Source organism: Chlorocebus sabaeus, chromosome 3 (genome assembly GCF_047675955.1).
Source record: "Chlorocebus sabaeus isolate Y175 chromosome 3, mChlSab1.0.hap1, whole genome shotgun sequence".
Taxonomy (NCBI): Eukaryota; Metazoa; Chordata; class Mammalia; order Primates; family Cercopithecidae; genus Chlorocebus; species Chlorocebus sabaeus.
Window position 1 is genome coordinate 78,312,990 of NC_132906.1, and position 19,411 is coordinate 78,332,400.

General features: G+C 39.0%; 1 protein-coding gene across 1 annotated transcript in view; it reads left to right on the plus strand.

The window, feature by feature from the left end:
* Positions 1–19,411, plus strand: part of HS6ST3 (heparan sulfate 6-O-sulfotransferase 3) — a 737,965-nt gene that overhangs the window by 172,218 nt on the left and 546,336 nt on the right. The gene's annotated exons all lie outside the window — the stretch shown is intronic.

Below are 19,411 nucleotides of genomic sequence, written 5' to 3' on the forward strand. Positions count from 1 at the left end.
TTATATTATTAAACATGAGTACTTAACTGTGTTTCTTAACTTGTTTTGTACCTCAGACTTATTTGTTCGTCTGTGGTAGCTTATGTATGACCTCTCAGAATAATGTTTAAGTGCATAAAATGAAATACATAGGATTATAATAGAAACCAAGTATATTGAAGTATTGTTTTTAAAGTTTTACAAAACAAAAATTTGAAATTGGGTAGATGTTTTAGGTACCATGATTTTGAAGTAATGATGAATATAGTTACTCTTGCAAAATAGCTGTTAAAACCTCATGTGATATGAAAATATATGTGAATTCTATTGGTGACAGTCAGAAGTTTGGCTAATATTATGGTGACATGTCGCCTATCTTTATAATTCAAGGAAACTTAAATTTCCATTGGAGGTAGAGAAAATAAAGTTTCAATATAGTTTTCTATCCAAATAAATGGACTCCCTGAGTTCTACTCTTGATCCTTTTGAGAGTTCAAGGAGCCCATGTTGAGAACCATTCACTTAGAAAGTTTTCCCAGTCCATATTCTACAGTTGACTTAACTTTCACAGAAGAAGGGAAAATGCATGTGAGCACCACCCACGTTAATATAACAAATGGAAAATAAATGAATCATAATATGTATTATAATTAGAATACTAGATCATAATTGAAAATAATGATGTGTTTGGGAATACCTTTCCGGACTTAGCTTTCTCCTTAAGATATAAGAATACCAGTATAGTTTGGATGGAAAATCATTCAAGAAACGTGAACAAATTTTCAGAAAATGAGGATATTTTTAGAGCCCATGATACATAGTTCTTAAGTATTTAATGAATCACAAAAGATTTAGTATAGAGTATAGATAGCGGAAGCCAAGATTCAGACATTTATTACCTGGAGTAGACCATCGGCTTACAAAAGACAGATGTGGACAAGAACAGAGCAGCCACTGAACCAGGTCCAGATCTGGATATTTCACCCTGATTTACAGTGTTTTCTTGATTAACAAATCCCTGGGAGTTTTGGGTAGGGGAGGAGACACTTGTTTTTGACAGTTATTGAATGGTGAGGGAATTTGCTGCAATGGCAGTCACATGCCTGTTCTCAAAATGGAGCCTCCTGGGTTGTGGGGACCACTCCCTGGCCCACCTTCCAGGGCTAGGAGCCCGCCAGGGTGAGGGATTCACCTCTATACTCCTTCCCACCCCTAGGTGTATAAGAATGTTGGCGAATTAATGGCTTCATCTGGGCAAACAGAATGCCTGGAAAACAAACTCATGCCTATGATTTTTTTTTCTGTTTTAATCTCACATAATGCAGTTTCTCATAGCAAAGAATACTGTGACTGCATGTTCCACATTTATGCAGGTATCACTATGCCTCCCTGGACTGGTTGTGCAAATACCGGAAGAGGTATTGAAGTGAGGTAATGGGTGAGATCTCCAGAATACAGATCACGGAGGGGACTGTGCCTTTTGTTCACATAGAGCCATTTTTAACTAGGTTTCACTGAAAGGGGCTCCAGAGCCTGTAAAACCAAGTGCCAACTTCACCCTTGCTGCAGAAAACCCTGATTTCTAGGAAAGTGTTTTGGCTGGCCCTGGCTTGTCCACACTTGGGAGGCGATTCACACAGCCCGTGGACCATAGCAAATTAGACAGCTTCTATTTCTGCTACTGACAAATAATGAACAACCTGGTCTCCCTTTAAAGTTGTTCTGTCTATAAAGTGGAGCCTGGCCCTCATGAATGGCTGAAAACAAAGTATCTGACCGACTCTGAGCTTAAACCTATGTAACTTCTATTCAAGCCCTTTTCCCAGTTTTATTTTACAGTGCAGGGAAGTGAACTCTGGGGATCTGGCTAGATGAGAGGTTTTGCAGCTCTCCAAAGCAGTGCAGTGTCACCATGGGTTATTTCTAAAAGGCAAAGGTATGAGGCTCGGTTTGTACAGTCTTTTTAAAAATTATTTGCCAGTGTTATAAGTTGACATTTCAAAATGCTGAAATTTGAAAATAACTTTTTAAAAGTTCTAATTAAGCAATAATAAGTGGAATTGACATTTTCTACCATTCACTGAGCAGTTCCCTAGCTAATAACCCCTGTGTATCAAATTCCTAACCCAAAGACATTATATAAATATAGAATGACATTGTGGTACTGGGTAGGAAATTGGGGTCTTAGAGTCCAACCTACTTCCACTCTTTTCTCCATCCCTCTGCAAAGTGCTATTGATGTTACCCTAAAAAGAAAAAAGGAATTACTCTTTCTTGGAAATTTTGAGTTGAAATCGACTTTCTTTCTTTCTTTCTTTTTTTTTTTTTTTTTTTGAGACGGAGTCTCACTCTGTCGCCCAGGCTGGAGTGCAGTGGCGCGATCTATGCTCACTGCAAGCTCCGCCTCCCGGGTTCACGCCATTCTCCTGCCTCAGCCTCCAAGTAGCTGGGACTACAGGTGCCCGCCACCATGGCCGGCTAATTTTTTGTATTTTTAGTAGAGACGGGGTTTCACTGTGTTAGCCAGGATGGTCTCGATCTCCTGACCTCGTGATCCGCCCGCCTCGGCCTCCCAAAGTGTTGGGATTACAGGCGTGAGCCAGCGCGCCCGGCCAAAATTGACTTTCTTTAAGCAGTCTTGATTTAATTAATATGCACACACCTTTTTTTTTTTTCCAAGACAGGGTCTTGCTCTGTCACCCAGGCTAGGTGCAGTGATGTGGTCATGGCTCACTGTAGCCTCAAACTCCTGGCTCAAACTGAACCTCCCACCTCAGCCTCACAAGTAGCTGGGACTACAGGCACGTAAACACCATGCCCAGCTAATTAAAAATTTTCTTTTTTTTGTAGAGATGGTGTCTCACTATGTTTCCCATTCTGGTCTCAAACTCCTGGACTTAAACAATCCTCCTGCCTCGGCTTCCCAAAGTGACGGGATTATAGGCGTGAGACGCCGTGTTTGATGAGCACAACACTGTTGAATCTGATTCATTTAGCATCCCTTGTAACACTCCAGCTAGTTTTTGTAGTGTGAAAAGTAAAAATTCCTGCTTAGGAATTTAAGAACTATAGGCACATAGGCTGACCCAAAAGAAGGAAAGCTTTAGGATGGAGTAATTTAGGATTATGGTGGAATTGCAGACCTGTGGTGATGCGGGGAGGGTCAGTGGACAGGACCATGGTGACCACATGTCATGGGAGGGACCTGGTGGGAGAGACCCAATGGAAGGCAATTGAATCCTGGGGGTGAGTTTTTTTGTGTGTGCTGGTCTTGTGATACTGAATAAGTCTCACAAGATCTGATGGTTGTATAAAAGGCTAGTTCCCCTGCACATGCTTTCTTGCCTGTCACCATGTAAGATGTGCCTTTGCTCCTCCTTCACCTTCCACCATGATTTTGAGGCCTCCCCAGCCATGTGGAACTGTGAGTCCATTAAACCTCTTTCCTTTATAAATTACCCAGTCTTGGGTATGATCTTATAGCAGCGTGAGAATGGACTAACATAATTGGCATCTCTCATCTTGTACATTAACAGGAAATAGTATTTTAGGTTTCTTCTTCTAATTGTATGTAACCATTTCTAAATCTTTAAATCTAATAAACTTCTAATTTCAACTTAAGCTATTTTATTTCTGCTTTTCCTCAGTGGGAAGGGAGGAAATCCATTCTCCTGACTGTCTTTTTAGGAGTCTTTTATGTTATTAAAAATGTGTGTTAGTCTTTCCAAGGCACTGTGTAAGTAATACATGTAGTTACTTTAAGTTTCATAATGAACTCAACTGTTAGCTTACATCTTAATTTCTTTTATGCTAGTATAAATTGTTTTGTAAATTTTGAAGTCTGATGCTGATTTTATAAGTGCAATATTATAACATTAGCAAGGTGGTTCCCGCTAGGATGAGAAATTGTGTGAAGCTGAAAAGTTAAGAATTTCATGCGGTAGAGAGGACAAGGGAGTAGGCAGGGGACGGAGCAGTTATGTTATTCCTGCTGGGAGGTTGGTTACCGTTGGGCTTATCATATGAGGACCTTGTCGATAGGAAGAACTAAACATGGAACAGATTCTCACCTAAACACTCAGGCCTCTTCTCATGACTTGTAGGCAGCTTCCTTCTTGCTGTGTGCTCACCTGACCTCTTCTTTACAGACATACACACACATACACACACACAGACACACACACAAACACACTCAAATGCCGAGAGAGAGAGAGAGAGAGTAAGCTCTGATGTCTCTTCATCTTTTATAAGGACAGCAACCCTATTGGGTGAGGACTCTACCCTCATGATTTCTAATTGTAATCACCTCTTTAAATGACCTATACTTAGTGTGGTCCTACTAGGGGTTGGGGCTCCAACCTATGAATTTCGGGGGAACACAATTTAGTCCTGTATTAGTCTGTTCTCACACTGCTAATAAAGACATACCAGAGACTGGATAATTTATAAAGGAAAGAGGTTTAATTGACTCACAGTTCCACAGGGCTGGGAGGCCTCAGGAAACTTAGAATCATGGCAGAAGGGGAAGCAAACGTGTCTTTCACATGGCGGCAGCAGGGAGAAGTGCAGAGTGAAGAAGAGGAGAAGCCCTTTACAAAACCATCAGATCTTGTGAGAACTCACTCACTATCATGAGACCAGCATGGAGGTAACCAACCCCATGATTCAATTCCCTCCCACTGGGTTCCTCCCATGACACGTGGGGATTATGGGAACTATAGTTCAAGGTGAGATTTGGGTGGGGACACAGCCAAACCATATCAAGTCCATTGCAATATGGCTTAATGTGAGAGCATATATCACATATTTGGTTTGAGAATACAGTATAATGCAACTCTTCCTAAAATTTCATCAGTAATCGTGATAACTGTTACTGGATATAGATGTGAGATATTCCCATATTATACAACACTGAAAGACACCAACTTGAAATGATTTGATTTAATTATACCATTTATATTTTGTATATTACATCTTGTATTTATATGCAGTATAACTTGACATGAAAAATTTGAAGACACACACACACACACACACACACACACACACACACATGCATGCATACTTTGAAAACCATCCATGAATCACATTCCTTCAAACCTGGGAGCTGAGTAGGTTGACCACAAATAGCATCTATACTAGCCCATGAGCTAGCAGCACTGTGGCTGGTAAGCAGAAATATTGGAAATAAAAGTATCCCATGAACCACACTTGACTTTATAGCCTGAAAACATTCCTGAATGATTGTGTAACTGTTGTTATATTGTATTGTTATTTTAATATTCAGTGCTATTACAATTTATAATTGTTTGTATATACCATAACAATGGCTCAGAGTTCATTGAGTGTTAGTGTTGTTAAGCGGGCCTCCAAATCAACAGCCGTGGAATGAAATTAGATGTAATAAGTTATGTAAAGGGTCAAAGTTTTATGGGTTATTTATTCATGTGTAATTTTTATGCTATTTGATATACATAAAATATATATTTAAAAATGAAATTACATGGCAATTGTGCTAGATTTAGGAAGTCTTGGGATGCATCCCCCTGCCTTACAGTTTATTACAATAGAAAAATTAGTGTTGAATTATGTGAGTTTTGAAAAATTCAAGGTGTTTATCAACCTATTCCTCATACAATGTGACCACTTCGTGCATACTACAACTAAACATCAATAGCTTGTTAACCTAGATACAAGGTGGGGGGAAGTCATGCTGCTTTCCATGAAATGTGTACTTCTGCCTGTTCAGAATGTACATCTCTGTGATTATTTAAATAATCTGTAATTGAAAAATTGTGTCCATTTCCTTGAATTAGCACTAGGATGAAATTGACGTAATAATATCAGGAATACTAGACCCAAAGGAAAGTTGTCTTTCGCTTTGACTAAGTTTTCATGCTAAAGTCAGCTTTCCCCAAATTTATTTGATATGTGAAGCACACCTCCACCCAGAATCGTTAATGTGCAATTTTGCCAGGAAGCAAGAGGATAAGCAAGATGATCTGATGTCCTTTGCAGTCTGATAAATGTAGGTAATTGTTGGCAGTTCATAATGTAGCTATGTTAGATTTTATCTTTTCATTGAGCCCAGCTCCTCTGCTCTAATCAACTATTTTAGCCACTTGGAGAATCAGCTGATAAACCTTGTTGGTCTCTAGCTGTCTGTACACAATCCCTTCCTTCTAACAAGACTTACCAGAATGCAGCCAAGGGCAACCAAACTGTCCTTTGGTCAGCCATGAGAGCTCACACGTACCTGGTTATCTGTCCAATGGTCTAATTCTTTTCCCCGGATTCCACTCCCAATTTGTCTCTTTATATGCTCATTCCTTGTAAAAGAGGCAGAGACAGCACAGTGTGCTCTGTCTCTTTGCACTTGAGTGTGTACACACAAAGAAGAGGTCATGTGAGCACCCAGTGAGGAGGAGGCTGCCCATGAGCCAAGAGATTGAGGACTCAGAAGGGAACCTACCTTGCTGGCACTTTGATCTTAGTCTCTGAGACACCAGGACTGTGAGAAATAAATTTCTGTTGTTTAAGCCGTCCAGTCTATGGAATTTTATTATGGCAGCCCAAGCAGACTAATATACCTATTATTCTTTAAAATGAAATATGTTTATCTCAGTTTTTATTTTTTCTAAGTTGTCATTTGTGATTATACACATTCAATTGTCTCTTTTAATTTGAAACCTATTATTTTAATGTAATTTGATTTTAAAAGTTGGATTATGAATTTACCTTCATTTCTGAAAATTTGACCATTCATGTTGACTGAGCTTAGTGTTATGAGGATTCAGTCAGTCATTTAGAATATGCTGAGGGTTTATAAAGAGTTGTGCTGGGCATCTGGCAGGAGAAAGTTAAAGAAGTCATGGTCCCTGTCCTCAACTAAATTGTCTGTTGAGTGACAGGGAAGAGAAATGCACATATAACAAGACTACAAGGCAGACTGTAGAGACTGGAAAAAAAAGGAAGCTTGAAACAATGGAGCTCAATGTCATACCCTCTCTCTTTGCACTGTGTCTCCATCAGCCTTTCACTTGCTTGCCAGGACCCAGATCTTTCCCTCCTCACAGAGTTCATATATGCTTTTCCTTTCCTGGAATGTTCTTCTCTACCCCTTCACCTAACCAACTTTCAGAGCTCAACTCAGGTAACATTTCTTCCAAGTCTTACTTTAGGAAGTTTCCTTGAAATGCCTGGTTATGGCAGAGTCTCTCTCGTCTATGCCATTGAGTAATTAGCTTTCTGGTACTTATCACAATTACCAGTGATAGTTTGATAAATGTTTAACAACTGGCTCTATGCGGGGAAGAAAAGTGCCCTGGTGTATAGAGTTGGCTGATTTTGGTAGTGTAAAGGTTCCCAGCATGGTGATTTCAAGCTGCCAGTGTGATGACATTGAATGTCTAGTTGGGAAGAGAGGCTCAGTAGCAAGCCATTGCGTAGAGTTTACACCATACAGATGCAAATACATGTGAGAAGAATTCCAAGATCACAGAAATAGTAAAATAGGAAGCGGTGAGCTTAAAGTTTCTCATATAATTAATTTAAAATTTGCATCTTTTAAGTTTTAATGTGGGTATTTAATGACTGGGTTGTGCAAAATTCCTACTAACTTTGCTAGCAGCTCAGACAACCAGTAGGAGCTGGCTCCAGTACGTCACTGACAATCACACAGTTACAGGTGGAATCAATTATTCAATGCCTGTATTCCCCATGAGAATGTAAGCTCCTAAAGGCGGGCACTGTTCTTGCCTTGCTGTATCAGTGAGTTTTGGGTCGGGGCAACAGAAGCCACTTAGGTATTCTGAATGGAAAGGGGTTCATACAAAGAACTAGAAACTTACCCTACTTTGGAAGGTCATGGATGCAAGTGCTTGGGAGCAGGTGACATGTAGGAATTTACACAGAAGCTGTCTGAGAGAATCTCCCAGTCTCAGTGGGAATTTCCTCTGCTGATCTTAGCAGTTCTAAGGAACTGACTTCTGCTATGAGTCTCCTTGCAGCTGCTGCCAGAGAAGTTGAAATCCCACATGGACACCTCTCATTGGATAACTCTAAACTGACACCATATGGGATGGGCATCCTAAAGACTCGTTTCAGGGCTCTCTGCATTTCCTAGAATCTTTACAAGGGCAGAGATGATACCAAAGGGATGACAGACAATCTGCTTCTTGCTCACTAACATAGCACCAGTACTTAGAATAGTGTCTTGCACATAGGAGGTACTTAGTACATCTTGGTTGAATGATTGAAGCCAAGGTATTTATTTAAAGTCCATAACACAGCCATTATAAAGAGTAATAGCCTTTAAAGCAAAGAAGTTTTTTGGGCATCTCACTAAATCATCCTGACCTAGTACATGTGGCAGTTCAGATAAGTCTGATTTAGGAAATAAATAGTATTCTGAAAGTTAATGTATAACTTACTTGCTTGGAATTCAAAACGTATTTCTGCATAACAACAATGATCTAAATGGTAGTGAGGTCTCTAGACTGGTCCATAAAAAGCCATTTCAATCACAACCGTGCTGAAATATAACACTAATAACATAATAGCTCACAACTTTATAAAATATTCTATAAGAGAAAATGCATTCCAAGTCCCAATTCTGGTGCTAGAGCCCCAGTTTTTGCTTTTTCCTCTCTGGCGATGAGTATAGGAATTCCTCCTGCCCAATTCCTGTTTAGAATTTAAGCAAGGGGAATAGAAACTTATTGATGTACTCTCAGTTTTAGTCATAACAGAGGAAGTTAAGTTCTGAGTACTGCAATAGTAGTAGATGGAAAATTCTGGGTGGGGGAGAAAGTTCCAGTAGCTATAATGCAAAAGTAAATTCTATGTAAGGGATATTGCTAGTGTTTTATATTAGGGTTTTTTGCATTGTGCTTATTTAATTAAAATCAGAGTTTTCATTGCAATAGACTATAAGCTATACAGTTAAAATTAAATTGGAATAAGCTATATTAAAATTTACATTGAGATATTCTTTAGTAGGTCTTACCAGGTGAGTGAACCATACCTTGGGGATATTAACTCTGGCAGTTCTTAAAGGAATCACTTAGTAAATTACTGCTACAATGAGCCAAAAAATACCCTAAAGAATACTAAGTGCGTGAAGCTTCTGCAGGAGGGATCATGTCTTATTCATTGTGTTATCCTTAAAGAGTTAGTACTAAGTCTAACAAACAGGGATACAATGAATGTCAAATGAAATAATGCAGCTTTTTCAAAGAGCTAAGTTTAGAAAAGGAATCATACACTAAAATAATAGAATTGAATCTAAAGATCCACGTAATATTTCATTAGAAAGACTGAGTAAGAATGATAGGAAAATTGATATACAGTTAAGGGGAGCTAGAGTTTCTCAGTCGTTAGTGCTGCTTGCCAAATAATGCCAGTTCTTGGCCTTCTGGGTAGGATGGCCCTTCCTGATGCCTCATGATGAGGTGGGGCTATGACTAGTTCTGACCAATGAATCGTTGATTAAAACAATAATGCTTGTAGATAATTCTTATAGTCCAGTGCATTTAATTGCTAGTTTGAGATGCCAGGACTTTTTTTCCCTCTTGACTATGTTGACTGGCAGAGTTCTAGATCCTGACTGCTTCATCAGCTTGGGTCCCACGTGATGGCTAGGTAGCAAAAATTCAAAGTCAGTAGGGTGACCATGTAATTTTTCATTCCAACCAGACCACTTTTGAGACTAAGAGGAGGCGGAGACAACAGGTATAAACCAGAACTGTTGTGAGTACACAGGGATATGTAGTCACTTAGAACTGAATCTTTGTTCCTTTAAGCTACTGAGGCTTGGAGTTGTTTGTTGCTGTTGCATAACCTCTTCAGACTGTTAACTGGAGTCACTGCCAGAACTGAAGGTGACATTCTCTTTCTGGATTGCCTTTCATTGAGTGTGCAGGTATCGGTTAGGTTTCAAATAACAGAAACTCAACTGAAATTAGTTGAAGCAACGCCAAAGGAAGTTAGCAGCACCTGGAGTCTAACAGAGTTAAAAAGTAAGACAATGAGAAGGCACAGAAAGAGCTAAGCCTCAGAAACAATGAGTTTGGGAACCAAACCCTGCCAGGCCCTTCTTTTCTACCTTCTGTCTCTATTTCTGTCTGTGTGGCTGGCTTCCTTCTTTCCTTTCTTCCCTCCTTCCTACCTCCATCCCTCCTTCCTTCCCTCCATCCCTCTCCCTCCCTCCTCCTTCCCACTCCCTTCTCCTTCTCTCTTTTCTTTTCTTTATTTGATTTTTTTCTTTCTTCCAGACAGGGTTTTGCTCTGTTCCGCAGGCTGTAGTGCAGTGGGATGATCATGGCTCGCTGCAACCACAAACTCCCGCTCTTTCTTATTAAGGCCAACTTTCTTGCACAGTGGTATAAAACATGTACTAGCAGCTCCTGAATTCTAAAGTTCTGACTGTTTCCATTATCAAAGAAGGACAGACTTACACATGTTCTCTGAATCCAGTTTCAGAACTCCCAGGCAGAGGTTTCTGTTAGGCATAGGCTTGGAAAGATGTCGACCTTTTAACCAACCAGCTGAGGCTAGGAGGTTGAGTCCTGTAGGACCAAGGCAGTTTCCCTAGGAGCTGCATTAGACTAGGGAGAGGAACACCCTGAAGAAGAAGGAGAGAGGGGTGCTAGGAAGACAAAAACCATAGGTATTTACTCCATGTGTGTCTATGATGTGTGCAGGCACTATTAATAAGGTAGTTGGGTGGAAGTTTTCTTGAGTTATTGCTGGACTTTGGAAACATGTATAACATTCTTTCCTCTATAGTTTCTTTTGTGATTTCTTTTGGATAAAAGTCTCACATTTGGAAATAGCTAGCTGGAAAATGATGAGTTGTGGGGCCAAGGGACTAAGAAAAGCTAACTGACCCACCTGAGCACTGAACCAGAAATGCTGCTCTCCATAGAATTATATGCTAATCGACCAAGCGAAACTGTGGGAACATAAATGACGTAATGACATTGAAAGTGACTTTTTAAAGCTGACTATAAAATTCCATTATCAGTGATTAGCTAACCTAGTCCTTTACACACACACACACACACACACACACACACACACACATTGAAATATATATATATATATATATAGAGAGAGAGAGAGAGAGAGAGAGAATTAGATGACATCAACTGAAGCCTGCCTCCAAGGTTAGATTGTGGTGCCTATAATTCTGTTGCAGGCTTCAGCATTGGGTTTATTTCCTTGTGCCTCCTCTCCGGCCACACCTGAGCATAGTGTGTCACTCATTTTCAGTGTAAATCTGGGGAGTAAAAAAACCTGCTCCCAACTAGGTTACCAGCCAAAGTCTCCTACAGCTCTGAAGGTACCAATGACGAAGGGTTGTGTCATGATGAAAATAATTGCTTTAGTTAGCCATTAAACAGGCTTCAGGGTCAACAAGACGATGGGTTCCTTTCCACGTTTGATTTAGTAGAAGCAGTTAATTATTTTGTTTTTATTATCTTTACCCCCTGCTTCAGAATTATTTACTTAGCACATGGAAGGCAACAGATATTTGTTATTATAAAATCAATTTCATGCCTGACTAGACCATCTCTTCCACCTTTGTCATTACTCTTTGAGCTTTGGGTGTTATCATGGGCTCATTTATGTTTATACAACTAGATGGCAATGGGCCCTACCAATAATTATTTGGGGAATTTGAGTCATACAGCAACTGGCATTGCATTTTCATTCTCATTTTCAGAGAATTTCCATGTATTCATTTTTCCTCATTTCTGTAGAAATTTCTAATCAATAGAACAATGTTTCCAAAGTCATAGCATCACAACATACTTTCTCCAGTTACCTACATGATATTAAGAATGAATTGTGTATCTAGGGTAAAAATGCAATATGAAAAAGAAGTAAAACACACATCCATAAGCTATCATTTTGGTTTAAAGCATTCTTCTTTGAAATCTTTGTTTCCTCAAGTTGTGTTCCTTTGTTTTCCACAGCTTTTATGCAAGGCTCAAGGTGACAATCAAGACTTTTCTGAAATGTCAGTAGCTGTGAAGTTAAATAATCCAAATGCCAGTATCATTCTTCTTCTTCTCTCTCTCTCTCTCTCTCTTTTTGTTTTGGTGGTGGTGGTTCTGAATTAATTTCCAAAGTTTACATAAAATTATGCGTGCAAAGCCTCTCCAAGCCTGTTAAGCACAGCCTGGTTGTAGAGTTGTGGGTATGGGACAGGAGTTAGTAGGCCTGGTTCCATTAGGACCTGCCCTCTGTTCCCATCGTGCCTTGCCTCTCCCATCATGCCTTACCATTCCCATCATGCCTTGCCATTGTCAGCATGCCTTGATAGCCTCTGACTGCCATTTGTTGCTGGTGTGGAGGTGCCGCCAGTCAGTGCAGTTTCACTAGGAGTCAGAAGTGAATTTGCTATCACACTTGTCTAAGCAGCCCACCATTTTCCCACTAAGGCAGGATTCCCGCCTTGTTCCTCCCTCCAGCCCTGTCTTGTGTTCTGTGGAACTGGACTCTGACTGATACCCAACAGACCAGTTATATGGAGCATATTGCCATTCTCTGATGCCGTCACCTAATCTTTCCTTTTGATTGGCTTTGACCTTCAATACCCTGCAAACATTTTTTGAGTAAGTCCCCAAACCTGGCTGGGAGCACTAGCTCAGCTTCTTACTGACTGTGTGATGCTCAGCAAGTTGGAAAAGTTCTGAAACTCAGTTTCTTTATTTTGGAAACAGGACCAGTATAAATAGTCACCTGTATGTAGCTCACAATTGTTCTAAAGATTCAATACAGTAAAGCATGTGAAAGTATCTTGTACATATTGCTATACAGGTTAACTATTTTATTTCATTGGATTTCTATTGAAAAATAAGCTCTACAATCTCTCCTAGAAAATTCTTTGCTGGTTTAATGTTTGGCGTAGGTTATGTGGAAGATTCTTAGACTTTTAAGTGTGCCAGAATCATCTGGGGTGATTTATAGAGATGGTTCCATGCCCACAGATTCTGGCTTTAGGTTTACCATAAGGCTAAGGAACCTGCATTTTGAAAAGCACCGAGTATTAGTTTGCTTTGGCCACGCTACCAAGATACTGCAAGCTGGTGGCTTAAACAACAGTCTTGCAGTTCTGGAGACTAGAACTCCCTCCATGGTCTTGTTGGATAAATACTACCAAGAGAGTAGGTTCACTCACTATTCAGTTCTCTGTCCGTGAAATCCTCACAACTGGAAAGAATGAAATGTTTACGTACAGGCCCAATCATGCTTCAGTTTGGGACAGATTCCACCACTCTTGCCAAAGTCCCTATTTGGACATATTCAAGAATAAGTTGTTTTCTTTCTGGAATGCCCTTTCTGTATCTTACCAAATATACTTTTTCCATATTTCAAGTTCCATCCAAGTCCACGTACCCAGTGAAGCATTCCTTGAATAGCACAGTCTACATGGATCTAGCTTACCTCTGACATTATGGTTGAATTTTACCCTCTGTCTTTGTCTTGTATCATTTACTGGATTATAAATTGGTTGCAACCAGAGATTATGTGTTATGTTCTGGTATTTCTCACCACTTCTATTATAATGTGGAGACCCTAGTAGGTGTACAGTAGATACCACTGTCTTGTTTAAGAGCTATTTGAATGCAGATTAGATTAGAGCTGCTATGCTAAGTAAGAATTTTTGAAAAATACAAGTCAATTTATTTATTTATTCAGAAAGGTGATAGAATTTCCAAATATCCTTGGCAAAGGTTGATGGTTGGGGATATTGTGCTAATTAAGTGGAATATATGCATTCATTGAAATTATAACTATGATAATTATATATCAACATGAAAATGTCACAAATTCTTTTTAAATTTTAAGTGAGGAAAACAACATAAAGTTATATTTATACTACAATTACTGCTATGAAAAAGCATGAATAAAGGCTGGGAGAGAACACAGATATGAAAATAGTTATATTTGGGTGATAGATTAATGAACAAATTATTTTCTTTTAATGCTACAATACTGCTTTCATGAAAATCAGGGGAAAACATAACAGTGATAACCAGTTTGGATTGTTGTCAGCTATGGGAAAAATATTCAGTTGTGGGGAATGGAAAATGACATGAGTTATATAGAGATTTCAGCAGTCTTCAGTGCATGAGCTAATTCTGATAGCACTGTGCTTTTAAGTTTTAGCTTAAATAATAATGAGGACTCAGCTAATCCAGGAGGTATTTTAAAGACATGGCTGACATGGTAACCTGTCTTAGAAGAGCCATCTTAGAAACTTGCTATTTATCTATGCTTATTGTAAGCTCGATATTTCAATTTCCTCCCAGGAGTAGAACTGCCAGTAGGATATCTGAAATTCAAGACCTATGACAATCAATACCTTAAACTTCTTGTACTCAAAATCCACATACAAGCGCTTTTTGGGACTGTCTTGTATTTTGTTTGTGTGGCATGGAACAGTTTTTGGTCTTTGAATCATCATGTCCTTTTCCAGCATGATATCCTGTGGGGTTTTCATCAGGGAAGAAAGGCAGCACACCGGAGTGAGATTTTGCTCTGATTATCTCATCATCTCTTTTCATTTGCAGTGCCACTGGCAAAACTCTTTTTTAAAGAAGGGTTCAGCAAAATGATTGGCACTCACTAAGTGGCTGATATTGAATAGGAAAAGCCAAGAGCTAATTTGAAGTCTTTATATAATGTTCTTTGTTTAAAAAATTGAAGAGAAAAAAATCCAAAATTAGAAGACTAAGAACTAGAGCAGTCTTGCACCATACTGGTTTAATTGGCTGTTGCTCATGAGAAGAATCAATAATTTCTTTTGAAGTTTTGTATCAACTGCTTAATTTTGATCAAGTCTTGTAATTAATCAGCTGTGAATAAAATGAATCAGCTATAATTTTAACCATGTTTTCTTAAAAAATAGCTACAATGATATAAGTAATGGGTTATCTAACCTTATTCAAGGTTTTATAAATGATTTGAGCAGTATTTTAGAGGAACTACAACTTATCAATTAACTCATGAGTTTTGGCAATCACATTTTCAATACCTTTTAAGAACAAATTTATTGAAATGTTAATGTAATTTCGTGTTCTTCAGATATTATACCTGTTTTATTTTAACCATCAAGTAGTAATATAATACCTGCTGAATTTCCAACACTGTGTCAGCCCTCATGGAGGCGGAACAATGAGTGAACAGCAGCCTAGGTTACGGACTTCATCCTCAAAGATCTTACAATATAAATGGAGGAACAGATAATACATGAAACCATCAGAGAATAATTGTCTTTCAATGTATCATTGTAACTGTGTATAAATAAAGTAATTTCAGGAAAGGAAGAAAGCTTGAATAGCCAAAGTTCACACAGATGGTGAATGTTGCAAACAGAAGTCAAATCCAGGCAATCAGAACCCTGAGTTTTTTCCTTTAATCATTATTCTAATGCTGTCTCTCCACATACTTACATTAATGATTACTCATCATGAGTAATCATTGAATGATTTGTTTACTCATATATTTATTGAACACATAGTATATGCTGGGCATGGTGGATATTTTGGTAAACAAGATACATTTGGTCTCTAGCACTGTGGAGTTTATAGTTGAGGGCTAGGAGAATATAAACATTAAATAGCTATATAAATTATAAGTGATACAAAGAGCAAGTTTCAGAGTGTTAGAAGCACTCAACAGGAACATCTAATCTTGTCTGGAGAGGCTAGACAAACCTTGACTGCAGAAAGAAAACTGCCACATTAAGAACTAAGAGCTCACTTTTGGAGGCCGAGACGGGTGGATCACGAGGTCAGGAAATCGAGACCATCCTGGCTAACATGGTGAAACCCCGTCTCTACTAGAAATACAAAAAACTAGCCGGGCGAGGTGGCGGGCGCCTGTAGTCCCAGCTACTCAGGAGGCTGAGGCAGGAGAATGGCATAAACCCGGGAGGCGGAGCTTGCAGTGAGCTGAGATCAGGCCAGTGCACTCCAGCCCGGGCGACAGAGTGAGACTCCGTCTCAAAAAAAAAAAAAAAAAAAAAAAAAGAACTAAGAGCTGAGTAGAATTTATCTAGACCCTAGCCATGGCCATTCTTATTAAAGAATCCTGCTACTTCTGTTAGCTGTTCATCTACTTTCCTACCTGCTCTATTTCCCTTTCTTCTTTCTTACCTTCTTTATCTCAGAACTGCTCTTTTGTCTTTTGCACATCACATAGAAGAGTAGTCATTAGCATTCAGTCAGCATGCTTCTTTAATTCTGTATTGGGAGTAATTTGGCAATGTTTGGAAATTCTCAATTGTGCCTATAGTTTGGTGTTCAGAGGTTTCTTCTCACTGTCACCTCATAAAACTATATATTTTTGCTACTTTAATTTTCTTTTTTAAGATTGTTAATATTTTTACAAGATATCTAATCATTTTGTATAAAAAATGGCAAGGGATTACCACTCCCTAAAAGGTTTGAATTTTTGCTCCTGTGGCTTCAGCTGTATGTGGACATAGCTTCTGGGTTTGTCAGCCCTTTGCCTTGGTGTCCTCAATCAGTAGCTTGGCAACATATTACAGTGGCAGGTTCTTATTGTCTGTCAACATAAAGCTTGCTTTGTGTACAGTATTAGCTCCTGGATGGTTCTGCAAAAGCGATGTGTCACTGAAATTTTCTTTTTTGACAAGTCTCTTACCTGGTGGTTAATAGCTGCGATGAAATATTTTTTCTTCAAGAAATGAGCCATTTCTTCTTGGCCATATGTTCTAGTCTTTGATGATATACTTGCCAAAAAATTGCCAATGACACCTTCTTTTTTTCTGACCATTTAAAAAGAATCTACCATTTCTCCATTCTACGTTTATTATTTCTATCAGCAAAGTGATGTGTAACTGCAGCCTCTCAGGCATTATATTGTAAACCAATTGAATGATTGCCTTCAACATGAGGGACCCAGTGTAGAGAAAGAAGAGGTGAGAAATTCAGGATGTATTCCGTTCAGCAACAAATAAAGTAGAAAAGTAGATTTTTACTAAATTGTTTGAACAATCAGAGAGTTCAGACTCCCCGAAGAGAGTATATATTTTGTAATCAATGTAAAATGAGTTATGTTTTTGTCCCTCTTGTACTACGTAACACAAAACCTGCTGGATGTATTTACAGTTGCAGAGAAATCTAGAAGATAAGTCTAGCGTAGCCTGTCTTAAAAGAGCTTTGTGGCCTATGCAAAATTTATGCAGATTTACCTCAATGTGATAGCCATTTTCTGGTGCAATAGTTAATATTGCAACAGAATAAGAAGTACATGTGCCAGAGAGGCAAACCACACATATAAAGACACCATATAAAACAAATGCTAATTTCAATGTAAGATTCAAATCAAAGTAACGACACGAGCTCTTAATTTTAGATATTGGTTTTTAATATCCTGCTTCTCTTAAGGGCAGCTCTTTTCAGCATACTCCCAGGCAGCAACAGAATTTTTTTTTTTTTTTTTTTTTTTTTTTTTGAGATGGAGTCTCACTCTTTCACCAGGCTGGAGTGCAGTGGTGCAATCTCAGCTCACTGCAACCTCCGCCTCCTGGTTCAAGCGATTCTCCTGCCCTAGCCTCCCAAGTACCTGGGACTACAGGTGCGTGCCACCACACCCAGCTAATTTTTGTATTTTTAGTAGAGACGGGGTTTTACCACGTTGGCCAGGATGGTCTCAATCTCTTGACCTTGTGATCTGCCCACCTCAGCCTCCCAAAGTGCTGGGATTACAGGCATGAGCCACCGCGCCCGGAAATTTATATCTTTAAGGATAATTGATTGCTTTGAGCTCTGTAAAGAAAATAAGCCAATTTCTCATAAATGTGAGTATTGCTAGCATGAAAACCAGAAACAACTGTGCATGCTTTTTTTGGTATCAACAGAATAGGTAAAATTGCAGTAAGAATGATTCAGACAACTGTGAGGAGAAAGACCAGTAGTACAGGTAATGTCTCTCTAGCACTACAATAGAATTTTGAGGGCTATTGTGGAAGTTTTGTCCTGATGGCTTTAAAAATAGCATATTGTCACCAGTCTGAAGTGGCTAACTTGCCTGCATTCAGAAGTATTTACTAGACATCTTAAAATTACTGGAAATGTTTGTATACTGGGACTTGAATTACCATTCTGGTTCTAATACTAATTAGTTCTATGGTCATAGGCATATTTCCAAAAAGAGAAAATGAAGGAGTTATGTTGGATACTCTTTGACATTACTTAGACCTGTGAATTCTTTCAGACTGCCCCCAAGAAACGTTAGGTAATCGCAGTCATCATATTTTGCATGACTGACTGTTGTCCTCATGGCAAGATTACATGTAGTCAATGCTACAGGAAGAGCTCAAGAGATTTGTAATAAGAATTTTTCAGTGGGTCCACTTGGTGACATAGCTGGACTTAAGACTACAGGTTGTGATAATACTTATGTAAAGTTCTATATTTATGTGAATTCTCTGAATTTTATAAGTACTGTTGATAGGTTAACCTCTGTTGTATTTTAATCTTCTAAATCTTCTCAGTAACTATTCTAAACTTTTCAAAATGTCCTCACATCTAATGTGTCTTCTTTGGTCTGCAAAATAAGCCTGGGAAGGGGGTATGTCATGAGTCCTCTCCCTGAGCCCAGTCATGCAAAGATGTGAGAATGTTGGAACGGGGGTGGAAGGAGGGGGTGACTCTTCTGGAGTCGGTATCCCATGGAAGAGAGAGAAGTCAGTAGTCAGGAAGTCCAGTCAAAGTCAGCGGCTGGGAGGAGTCCAGCTAGATGTGTGCTGTTAGAAGCATGATCTTTCGCCAGGTGAAGGTCAACATCCAAGGGGTCAAGCAATAGTGAAGTAGGTGCAGAGCAGACAAGATGTTTCAGGAGACACATCCATGCATATCGAATTCCCATACAGAGTAGAGGAAGAGCTGGGTATACTCAGTAACCAATGAGGAACGCATGTGGGTCAGTGGGGTAAATGGACTTACCCAAAGTTGTTCTGTTCTCATGCCATGGAATGCTAGGAATTAAACCTACATCTTTTGCCTACAGTATCTCATGAAAATATTTAATTTATTCTATTTCTAAATACAACATTTAGTTTCTTCTTCACCCTCTCACTGTCAGGATTAGGGTACTCCGAGTACGTTTAATAATATGTAAGTTCTTACATAGAATTTTTACTCTGTCTCATGATGCACTAACCTGAAAGCAAATTTGTGAAACAATATCCTGGTCAGGAGGTGTATCATGAAAACCCCAGGCTGCATATTTGTTCAATAAGGTTGCTTTCCTTGCAAGCAGAGTTTTAGAATTCAGGGTTTACTCAAAGGGCTGTTGTGATCATGAATTTTTAAAATCAGTTATTGTTTAATGTAAAATAGCAAATAAGGAATACAAGCCTGGTTACCTAAGGGCAGCACTGTTGGCT